Source organism: Cryptotermes secundus, unplaced genomic scaffold, assembly GCF_002891405.2.
Source record: "Cryptotermes secundus unplaced genomic scaffold, Csec_1.0 scaffold318, whole genome shotgun sequence".
In the NCBI taxonomy this organism is placed as follows: Eukaryota; Metazoa; Arthropoda; class Insecta; order Blattodea; family Kalotermitidae; genus Cryptotermes; species Cryptotermes secundus.
The window spans coordinates 1248113-1260503 of record NW_019730108.1 but is presented as its reverse complement, the minus strand read 5'-3'; the positions used below and the strand labels follow the sequence as shown (position 1 = coordinate 1260503).

The 12391-nt window shown below is 40.9% G+C and overlaps 1 protein-coding gene and 1 long non-coding RNA gene across 2 annotated transcripts in view; both read left to right on the top strand.

Annotated features, from left to right (window-relative positions):
• The window catches only part of LOC111866062 (cytochrome c oxidase assembly protein COX18, mitochondrial), a 58010-nt gene that overhangs the window by 20708 nt on the left and 24911 nt on the right, over positions 1-12391 (top strand). The gene's annotated exons all lie outside the window — the stretch shown is intronic.
• Positions 5415-12277, top strand: LOC111866063. The gene is made up of 2 exons (XR_002843086.2): positions 5415-5784; positions 10903-12277. It is a non-coding gene; the product is annotated as an uncharacterized LOC111866063 (long non-coding RNA).

Below are 12391 nucleotides of genomic sequence, written 5' to 3'. Positions count from 1 at the left end.
GTTATTCCATAGAAATTTAATTTCGATAGTAAGATATCATGATTAACACAATCGAAAGCTTTTGCTAGATCACAGAAAATCCCTCCCACAATTAATCTGTCATTGAGAGCACTTAAAATATCGTTAGTTAGTTCATAGGTTGCTTTTTCTGTTGTTAGGTCTTTCCTAAATCCAAATTGCTCTTTGACTAATATGTTGTTAGAATTTAAGTGTTCAAGTAGTCTATTATACATAACTTTTTCAAAGACTTTTGAGAATGAAGTCAATATGGATATTGGTCTGTAATTAGAGATGCATTTTCTCTCTCCTTTTTTAAAAAGTGGTTTCATTACAGCGTATTTTAAGCGTTGAGGAAAAGTACCTGATGATAAAGATTTATTACATAGATGATTCAAGGGTGAACTGATGTAAACAGAGCTTGCTTTAAGTAATTTGGTAGAGATTTCATCATATCCATGTGAATTTTTGGGCTTAAGGGATTTAATAATGTTTTCAATTTCCTTCCTTGTTGAGAATTTGAGATTGATATTTGGAAATGAATTGTTAAAGGCACGAGACAGATAGTATATTGGATTATTATTATTATTATTATTATTATTATTATTATTATTGGAATATGTTTTCTCAGCTAATGAAAGGAAATATTCATTAAATGCACTTGCGATAGCTTGTGGATTGTTAGTGGACTTCCCTTCAATATTCAAACTTTGTACGTCTTCATTAACAGATTTCTTTCCTGATTCAACTTTCACAATATCCCAGGTGGTTTTAATTTTATTGTTTGATTTTAGAATTTGGCTGTTATAGTTATTCTGTTTGGCTTCTTTAATGACTTTTAACAAAATTTTAAGGTTCGAGTTCGTTAGAAATAAGAGGAACTCTCCCCACACTGCAGTTACCGAAACAGGATTTCACTTCAGAATTTTACCGTGTTAGAAATGTAGACCTTAAAATTAAGCTTATTGGCTTTGCATTCTTAAATACAACTAATTGCGAGTGGTCCAAGCACATTTTGAAGTTATGTTCCTTACGTAGTGCAATACAAAATAAATTGTAAACAAGAGACAACTTGGTGATATATTTTCATACTTAGTTACATCTGAAGGTATTAATAATATATATTGAATTTTGAAGTTCTTAACCACAAGTAAATATGAGTATGTCGAGAACTGTTTTTCTATCATTTCTTCCTGTTTAGTGAAAAGAAATTCGTAATTCTAAAATTTTTTCCCCTGGGATGGGAGTGGTTGGTACACATGAACTCGAAGCTCTCAAAAGGACCCTTTCCACTATAAAACATAGGAAAAGGCCCCCGTATTTACACAGTCATTAGAAGCTTTTAAACTGGATTAAACTCAGAAGTATCAGCTTAATAAGTTCGCCTCTTTCACTTCATCCGGAGGGCGCAAAATGTGGGCACCTGTGAAACATATCAACGGGTCGACACTTCTGCAAACTACATCGAGGAACCTCCTCTACGCCCTCCCACACGCATGCACAGACGAACCATAGATAGTGAGGGGTGGTCCAGCTTTACCCCCAGGCACCGGTTCCCTTTCTACGACTCGTAGGGCTACGGTGGAGGTATCCGAACCCGTCTCCACACGGGGTGTGATTAGTAAAGAAGATAAAGCTGACCCTGTGCTTAACTAATTAAGCACTACGTCATGAAGGCGTATGGGGAATTGAACGTATAGATTCACGTTTTCTTGACCTCGACACTAGTTGGAGGGGAGTGGTCAGCTTCACGCCTCGGTCGCCTTACTCCCAGGGAAAGAGCCCCCGGTACCCACGGGATGGGAGGTCGGATGGACCCCAGAGCCGGTCTGGACGATTTGGAGAAGAGAAAATTCTTGACCCTACCGGGACTCGGACTCCGAACCCTCTGTCGTCCAGCCCGTAGCCAGTCACTATCCCGACTCCTGTGATTAGTACATAAGAATGTTAATTTCGTGGTCTACTACACGTACTTTCAGCCGAGTGGGCCCGGTCAGTGAGCCTATGGTGATCTGGGCCCGGATAGGTCTACGGAGGAAGTGGATTTCGGACCAGCCGTGGGGCCCTCGCCTTTATGCTCATGCATTCTCCAGTTTAATTGATCTTTAATTAATTTTGAACTTAATAATAGTGCTTTCGTTAGTTAATTACGTCATCCAGCCAATCAATCAATCATGCAGATGCTGTTACTCCTAATAACCTCAATTAATACGAGCACGTCACATTGAGGAGGAATTTACGCGAAGTTCCTGAAGCCGACGCCGTCCAACAAACACCCAATTTGTATGTTAACATCGTGACGCCTTGTCACCGGGGGCACGTGTAAGCCCCAAGCTTTGACGTAACGACGCTGAGTACGGTAGCCACGGCAGTAATCTGGGCCGGCGCTATGTCTCAAGGAGACTGAGACATTTGCTCAGACATAGAAAGCATATCCAGAATTCTTAAAGAGGAAAGGGATAGGTGTTCTGAACTAACGGACAGTTTAACGAGAGACGTCATCCGTTGCTAGATAACGACACAGTAAGCACGCTCCTACGTCATCATACAAGCAGGCCATCGCAAGGTAATGAATAAACACGAAACAATAGAACTGTTGGGAGCGGTGTTTTCTGTGCGGTCCGTGCCCATTTAATATAACTAGACCACCAGCATATTCGTAATTTTTTGACCTATACTAGTCTCGCCTGTGAATCCGCGGCAGACACCCATTAAATGAAATTACAGCGCCTACAAAACAAGGTTCTCCGCACCATTGGAAATTTTCCAAGGCATACACCCATTCACGATTTACACATGGCTTTCAAAATTCCGTGCGTATATGATTATTATAACAAACTTATGCAGGCAACAAGCGGAAGTCATACAAAATCATGATAACGAAAATGTTCGCAATATAGGACAAGGACAAGCCCCACATAGAAAGTATAAGAGGCTTGAACTTGGCGGCGGTTAAGCATGCGACCGTTCAAGTGACTAGACTGCCGTTATAGCGGAAGCTACTAGAAATAGGGCATAATATGCTGTACTGAGCCTGGACTGACAGAGGCCCTTCATGTATTTAATACATTTATTATCATGTTTAACATGTAAAATATAAATATCATTTACATTATGACAAATGACTTTGCAGACAGTGACTCGGTCAAAAGACAGACCCGTCCTCTCGTCAGTGAGGGCGCCCCACAAAACAAGACCGTAGCTGTCAAACAGTAATAAATATCTGGTCATGAGCCTCACATAGGGCTCGACACCAGGACATACTGACTGACTGACTGACTGACCGTCAGTCGCAATGTGACCTTGACTTTGAGGAAAGTGGGAGATTAGTTCTTCCCAGAACTTCTTGTTTATTGCTGTTGGCCTCTCTGCCATTGTTTTGGATTCTTCTGTTAAAATTATCATCCCATATTGCTTATTAATTAATCAACTGACTTTGAGCTCCTGGCACGTGATGTGCGTTCATTGCTAATCAAAGGCACGGAATCTTCCCAGAGAAGTAAACACTTCGAACTCTCCAGCGAAATACTCCACACTGAAATCGATACGTGCATTTCGATAGAATGTTATTCGTTTGTTTGTCTTCAGAGAATGGGAGCGACGGAAGGGGAAGTGTCTCCCCCCCCCATGCCTTGTTATTCTCTGGCTTGTGTCACCGAAAGAATGGAGAGAAATGGAAGGAACCCGAAAGTCCGAAATACTGGCCTCCGTCTCTTTCCTCCCCACGGTTTGAAGTCTCTCTCAGTCGATAAGAGCCGACCCAGTTTCGCCCGACAAGCAGACTGCCAGCAGTGCACAATGCAGTGGCTTGTTCTGTTTTTTCCCTCCGTCTTCGGTTGTGGGTCACCTCTGTACGACAGGCGTTTGGCTTCTTCACGTTCGTCCGTCCGCAACAGAGCAGTGGATGAACGCATTTTCAGATATTCAGTTCAGTTCACTTGAAATGTTGGACACGTGTGTCTCTGCGGGTATTCCCCTGTAGTTGCTAGGTAACAACTCGGTACAGACGGTCCCGCGGCAACGTAGAATTGTTGGAGGCATCGTTTTCTATGCGGTTCACGTCTATCGAAGTAAAGTAGGCGATGCGTTCTTTACAGAACTTCATGTTATACTTTATTTTACTACTAGGAGCTCCACTCCGCGTAAGCACAATCCAGTCCAATTCAGATTTCAGTAAATAGTAAATAAATATTGGTTCATGTAAATGGCAACAGATGACAGCAAAGAGACTACTGCTGGCAGAGCCATCTACTTCGATTCTCAGGTTGTCCCCGATACGATGATGGATGTTGTCATCAACAAAAGACACCCTTTCCCTCCAGTCTACTCTTGTCTGACTCCGTCTAGTCTTCGTACTGACTGCTACAGTACGAAGACTATACCGAACCGCGGCTTTTTTATAGATGTCACTAGTTTCCACAGCCTCTGGTCACGAATCATTGTTCTTCCTCACAATTTTTTCCAGTGAACGACCAGTTCAAAAGTTGGGCGATATTATCATCACTAAAAAGAAAATTAAATCCAACTACATGAAGGTAAGAGGAGAGCCATAGTGTTTACACCTGCTGTGTCCTTCACTGCAGAGATAAACTAAAATTATCTTCACTTTTTCACTTTTCCTCGTAACTGAGCGTTTTGTGGGGCACACGTAAAATTGGATTTATATTCGACACAAACCAGTATCAAATTTAGATTTTGTTTTTGACTTATGGAACAGTGTATCTTACTAACATGTCGGAGGGAAATGCTGCTTCCATCTTCATCTACCCTGAAGACAGAGTCAGTGTATTCCTCCGAAATGTTTGTAACCACCTGCGATACCATACTGTTTTATAACTATAAAAATAAATGTAAATTTAGGTTTCGTTAAAAATCTCGAATCTCACACAAAATTCAATTCTTTCGCCAGTTTCTGTTGAGCGCATAAAAATAAACGTAATCGCAGGCCGCTCAGTAATTTCGGAGATGCGAAAGGACAAATATGACTTCCCCGTCACGCCTAAAAACGACAGAAATCCTCATTCAGGATATGCGACCCCGGGAAGTTAGGTAACTGCATTTCTGATAACGGCTTTCCGCGCTGTGTCGACGGTGTTATCTTGGAGCCTTTGTATGAACATGCTCAGTGCAAGGGAAGCATCCCGCGGCCCGCGTACACCTCTGTAATGTCGTACCATTCTGTACAATTAAAAATACTTACCGCCCAAATGAAGTACATATTTCTAACCGAATGATAAGGTAATAAATGCCGCCTCTGTGGTCTAGTGGTCAGAGTTCTTGGCTACAGATCCAGAGGTCCCGGGTTCGATTCCTGGCGCTACCAGTTTTTCTGAGAAGTAGTGGGTCTGGAACAGAGTTCACTCAGCCTCGTGATGATAATTGAGGATATATTTCAAGGAAATAGCGGCTCCGGCCTAGGAAACCGAAATTAACGGCCGTGGGGATTCGTTGTGCTGACCACGCGACACCCTCTGTTCGCTGAGGTTTGCACCAACTTCTACGACAAACGGCGGTCGCTCGGTCGGCATAGTTCGCTTGCGGACTACAGGCCACGGTTTTTTTGTTTTATAAGATAAAAACTGAACTAATTATGTGCGTTGGAATCCTTTCTGAAAATCAAATCACCTCTCAAGGACTTGTTCTCATTTTGTGGAACGTGAAGGTTCATTGCCGTGTTCACACGCGCCAGCCCCGGGTTCCTATCCCGAGCAAGGTGCAACATGACTTAGGACGCCGCTTCCAGCCACCACAGTCAGTCCCATCAGTACGGGTACAACACAGAGCGCAGTGAGTTGGTTTCACTCTCGCTATATATGTATATAATTCTATGATAACTAAACAGATTCTACAATTACGACACGTTTCGGCCACTATTTTTGGCCATCATCAGGTAGTACTCATACAGTCACTCTCAGCTCTCTGCTATTCCCCTTACATTCGTCAGTTTTTACAGTTGGCAAGGTTGTATTGTTAACAATGTAGTTTTTATTTAGAGACTTAAACAAATTCTGTAAATGATATTAACTTTGTGACTATTGCGAATAACGGATACCCTTCAGAAAACTAGAACATTCATATTGCTAAATATTGTCACTTGACAGAAGCGACTATAGACGGGGTTTGAATTGGACACGTATACACCTCGTTACTACACTTCACGAATCACTCTAGGACACACCAGGTCTTCTGTCTGTTGCAGTCTTCAGTAGCCGTTGCTTGGTAGCGACTTCCTACGGCGGACGTTCCCCTTCCTGTGGGTTCCCAAACTACCTGGCCCAGCTATCAGCTTCTCACAGAAACAGCTCACAACGACTGAACCGCAGCAGTCCTCTAACTCACTCACTACCTCACCAACCAACTCTTCACTGACCGACTCAACACTGACTTGTCCTGTTTATAACATCTCAGCACGGACCGCGAAGAAAGCACCATTCCTCCATTGCAGTGCAGTTGTTGCGTTTGTCTGTTGGGATGACCATGTGATCGCTACTGAGCCACTGCCTAACAACGGCCGTTGTTTGCAGAGCCATTAGTCAGCAACGGCTGTTGTATTGTTATTTGTTTCGCGGTCGTTGCCTATCAACGGTCTGCATGCCACAATATTTCGGAAAATATCCGTGGTTTGATGTTTACTTCACATACATGACTTTTCAGGACTTGGCTTTACCACTGCATTTGAGTTTTCATGATTTAGGCCTACCCCAGTTCTGTTCTTTAAACAAGACACACATTCCTTAGTTTATATACGTCCTGACATCATCCTAGTCGCAGTAAAACAGAGGCACGTAATATTCAAGCAACAAGCAAATTGGACATAAAATGGCGACGTAGATTTTACTGACTAATACTACGCATTTTTGCAGCTTGGTCACTTATAATTATTACATCTCTTTTTATCACATACCTTTCCCCCCCTCCAAGGTTATCTGCACCGAGACTGCGCAGTTTCTAACAAATTATTTCGTGTGTCTCGTTCATCAGTGAATATGACATCTCTTTGAAGAAAGCAGTCTTCTAGGATGGGGCGCCGTGTAGATACTCGTATTGTGCTAATCGACATTTCAGAGGAACGTATCGCGAGCGAGCTGGTTCTTTGCTCGCGGATTTTCTTCTTTTTTCTGCCCTGAAGATGGAAGCGATACGTTCATCCGAAACGTCAGTTAACACAATATCTACACGGCGCCACATCCCAGAAGACTGCTTTCTTCCTAGTCACCGCCGTGAAAATCTCAAATCTTACACGACACATGTTTGATTGTAACATAACGCACATGTGGTAACTTTATACTGCAAACTAACGTAGCCGTCTAGAAGCGCTAGTAATAATTATACTCATTATATTATCATTTGTAACGTGCAAAGTGAGGTATTACTGAGTGTCGCTTCTCAGAAAATTCATGGATATTTTTGCGGCTTATTTTATAACATTGAGGGGGGGGGGCACTATGCTACAAGCCGGAAAGTAGCGGCCCGATTCCCGATAAGGTCATTGGATTTTCTCCATTGACTTAAAACTTCCAGCCGCACTATGGCCCTGGGGTCGACTCGGCCTCTAACAGAAATGAGTACCAGGAATCTTCCTGGGGGGTAAAGGGTTGTCGGCGCGTAAAGCTGACAACCTAACCGCCATCTCTCAGCCCACTATAGAGAATGTGGGGGCCTCGACGTCTCACAACCCAATGGGCCTCGACGGCCTGTTACAGGGATAGCTTTCCCTTTATAACACGGCCAGTATATAACACTGGATAATAGGCCGATTGGTGAATAACGAATTGCAAAGAGATCTGGAAGGAAGCGGCTTGGCCCCATCGAGGTCCCCCCCCGCCCAACATCTGCCTGGAGAGGCTGAGCAAAATCTCGAAAAACATTTGTCAGGATAGCGGGTACCCCGAACAAGATCCGAACGCAGACTCTTCCGAATACAAGCCCCAACCATTACCGCTACATCGACCTGCTCAGTTCGCAGGTCGAATGATAGGGTGATTGATGAATAATGAATTAGAAAGGATATGAAAGGAAACGATCGTCACCTAAAAGGCGCACTATCGTATCATTTGGTTGGACCGACTGGAGGAGTCTAGGGCACACCCGCTACACCATCCTGCTCAGTACACTCATTGATATTTCAGCGGTCCTGGTATCAATGTTACATTTGATTGAACAACATCCTGCGTACAGGCCTACGTTAAGCAGCCATTGCTAACTGTCAGTAATTTAGTCCTTTTTAGTTATTAGCCGTCTCACATGCAACTTTCTTCTTAAAACCTTTAAGAGTTTTAAACATTAAACTTTCTCCTGCATCGCACTACATGTTTCTACCAACATTGGCCATCTTCAGGTGTCTCTAAAATTGCTGATGACACAATTAGAACTAGCTATTACCATAGGACACGTGGGCATATTCCATAAATTGAACTTACGGACGGAAGTACAGTAGTTTCATCAGCAATTTTAGAGGCACCTGAAAATAACCAATGTTTGTCGAAACATATAGTGTGGACATTGCGCTGATATAGATTTTAAAGTTTAAAACTTGTAAAGGCTTTAAAAAGCAATTTGCATGCAAGACGGTTAATAACAAGGAATAAATACGTGATGTGCAACAGGACGCTACGATACAGTATTATTTCTCAGTATATCCAGCAATTGTTGACAGCTTCGCTGGTAGCGTCACTTCTCGATCTTCAGTGCAGTACTCACCACTGGAAGTTAGGAATCCTAAGAAGACAACAATCGCTGTGGTCACAGCGGCTATCCGCAGTCCTTCCATTTCTGTTTTTATATCTGTGATTCGGTCACTCCACAATGAAAAGGTTCAATTAAAAAAAGCACCCACAAGATTCACTATTCACACTGTTTATTTCGTCCCTTGCTTCTTCGCCGTCCCAGGAAGGCGGCAAGCGAATGGCAGCAGTCCTTTGATCTCTTCACCTTTACCCTAGCTGTTTCCGGTCACAGCGCTCCACTGTTACAGTCTACCGTGATAACCGTGATGGTGTCGGCTACTAGAGCCTCGCGCCTCTGCGACACGCAAAGCTAGGGCACCAAGAGAGGACAGGGAGAGGGGCGACTTTATCAGCAGGGGTGAGGTGGAGGGACCCGCTTTCCCCTCTTTAACAGACCCTCCCCAGTTCTCTTAAACTACAACGATCGATTCTACACGAACTCGGCACCGAAATAGACCGAATTCCACTAATTTTTTTTCTTTTAGATCCCCCCCCCTGCCCCAAAAGAGGCATCATAAACTGTGCGAGACCTATGGAGGAAATAATGAGATTCCAGACATAACTCATCCTTGGATAAATTGAATTTGGCGGATTTGAGGTTCTCGGGGCAGTGATTATGTATCCGCTGGGATGTGACGCCGTGTGGTTCGGTAGAGGTTCACCGACGTTTCGAAGGAACGTACTGCTTCCATCTTCAGGGCCGAAGAGTAGGCCAAGTAATATGCAGAGAACCGTACATTCCTCCTAAACGTCGATAAACTTCTACCAGACTACACAGCTTCACATCCCACACGATCCTACTTTTCTACAATAGAATTTTGATCATGTCTTTACTAGAAAAATGTGGGCCCCATGAATCTTATTCCTCTACGTTCCTCTTAATGTCCCCTAACCAATGATTTGTAACTTACTGAGTTAAAATTGGAATTCAGATTCAAATGAATTACATTACCATACAGCACAGTTCTGAAATTCATTGAGTTAGTAATATGTAGTTCAAGTGTTTTTGGAAAATGCAGCTGCAGTTAGCAAAACTTATTGCTGATCTTTCCATGACTGTACAGGAACATTTCACAGCTTCTGTAGGTGTACAGAGGCTGCAAACTATTTAAGTTCTTGCTCTCACAATAGAGCATGATAGGGACCTGCAACAATGTGGAGGACTGGAGAACGTTGTATATTATTCTCAAAGTTGTACTATTTACTGAGACAGTCAACTTCCAAGCACTAAACATATGACATTATCTCTTATAAAATTGTTTTCATCCTCTAGGTTAAACTTGTCCTTACATTTTTGCCAAAAATCCTATACCTTTCAGCCTGCAATCAGGCTTTACTTTTAATGTACAAATTACTTCATGTATTTCTGGAACTCACAACAATGTCATGATCTAGTAATGAAATGTTCTGTACTGTAATGTATTTGACTAAAATTGAATATAAACATAACATTCAGGAAGGAACAGCTGAGCTTTGATATCACTCGGAATTTTATCTTATGATCTTTTATAAATCTCCAAATTATGTTATCAATATTGTCTTCTTCTTACTGTATAGTTTTATCATTGGCCAGGAACTTTGAATGCATTCAACAAACTTAAAAAATTACAGTCATGTTGTTATAACATACCACAGAGCATTTTCACACTCCAATTGCAGGAATTCAAAAGTTATTTTTTTGCATTAGAAACTTTAACGTTTCTGTATACCCACATAACACAGTTATTTTACGCTCTCAGTGACTTGACATCAAGTTATAACTAATAATTCTTTTAGTAGCCAAACACTGGTTTAGTATTTCTCTTTACATTTTAGGTATATGACAATAAAAGGAATAATTGTTTAATATTTACATTCACTAGTTTATTAATCTAAAATCGCACTACAGACAGTTTAATATTAATTTGTACAATCCATGATTTAAGTCATGAAGTCCACAGTTTACAAACTACAGCTACTGTAGAAATACTGAACAACACAATCTCAATATCAAAAACGTGTTTTATTCCTATGATTTCTGGTCTGAACAAATTCACAGCACTGCCAATATATCAAATCAATGTATAAACGAAACAAAACTGAGTAATTTGCCATAAGGTGTCCTGCTATTCAGTGTTTCAAATTGTAAAATGGAAATATGATGTAAGATATAAATTCTACTAACATCTTATTTCATCAGGTGACCCAGGACCCAGAGACAATTTGTCTGGAAACTGTATCACATCTGGACAGGTGGCAAGTCTACTCAGAGGAAGACTGTATACTTGAAACTCAGCAGCAGATGGAGAAGTATGTTCAGTTACAATATCTGACCATCTTTACTTCCACACAAACAACTGATAACCATTATGGCAATGAGCACATAAATTCAAAATGGCCATTCAATCTACCAGATCATTTTACAGATCAAACTTTGAAGATCCCATAAAAATACAGCAGAAATTTAAAAGTGAACATATACTATTTTTCCCATTAACAGACATGTTCAGTAACAAATGGTATTGCTTAATCACTTTAGTTCCTTTTTCTTTTTATATATACTTACCGAATACACTTGTATTTCTAGAATGGGATTCAAATTTAGTTATGAGATTCAAGGAAATATATTTTATCATGCTGGGACAAAAAAAGTTTTAGGCAATATGTATTTCCATATGCGTGCTTCATTTTATTGTGTATAATAATTTTAAAATAGCCAGAAGGCAGATAAAGCAGCCATTCTTGCCATCTGGTTCCACTCACAAAGCTCAAATAACAGCAATGTAAATGGATGTCAGATTGCAGTACATTGTGTTTGACATGGAGAGACAGGAAGGCACTTGTAGAACGTGTCACAAACAACACGCAAGGGAAAATCTCCCATGCAAAATATGTTGCATACAACATGAGAAGGGTTAAATCTCAGGTTAGAAAATATTATAATTCACATCCTGAAGATGAAATATGTTGGGTGAAAATAAAATAAAATAAGATCCTAGAATACTGATCTTTATATTTGATGATAAATATAAATACCAATTGCTTCACAGTTGTTCAAATAAATTGCAGTTTTTAGTGGAAGAGTACAAGCATAAAATAATATGTTTTCGGTCACTTAAGTCACAAGTACATTTATTCACTTAAACAGCTTGTATGTATGAGTAATTATACTTTTATGTATGTAAAATATTCTTGAGGGATATGAAGTCATGTAATTTGACAGATAAGTACAAACATTTTGAAGGAACCTGCTGCTCCAGCTTAAGAGTAATCTTGATAATTACTGCTGTGAGAACATACAGCTAACTCTCTTACTTCATTTCAACTGTCAGACCAAACTCTGTGTACCACTTTCTATGGATGACACCAGCCATAATATAGCATGTGTTTAATGCTAAAATACATAACAGGGGGAATGTATGGCATTTACAGTCTTACTAGAATTCCCAAAGGCTGTGGCCGGTCTACTGTAATCACAGTGTAATCTATCAGTAAGTTACACAGGAGTTAGATGCTCCACGTTGAAGTTTAACTGACGGTAAAAAACTTCCCACTCCATCATCACTTTTCTGAATGCAATAATGCAATGACATAGTAGGCCTGAAGAAAATACAGAAATGCCTTGCCAAATTTATGTGACAAATTGATGAGGAGTAACTTCACAATATTAAATGCAGTGTTAATAATTA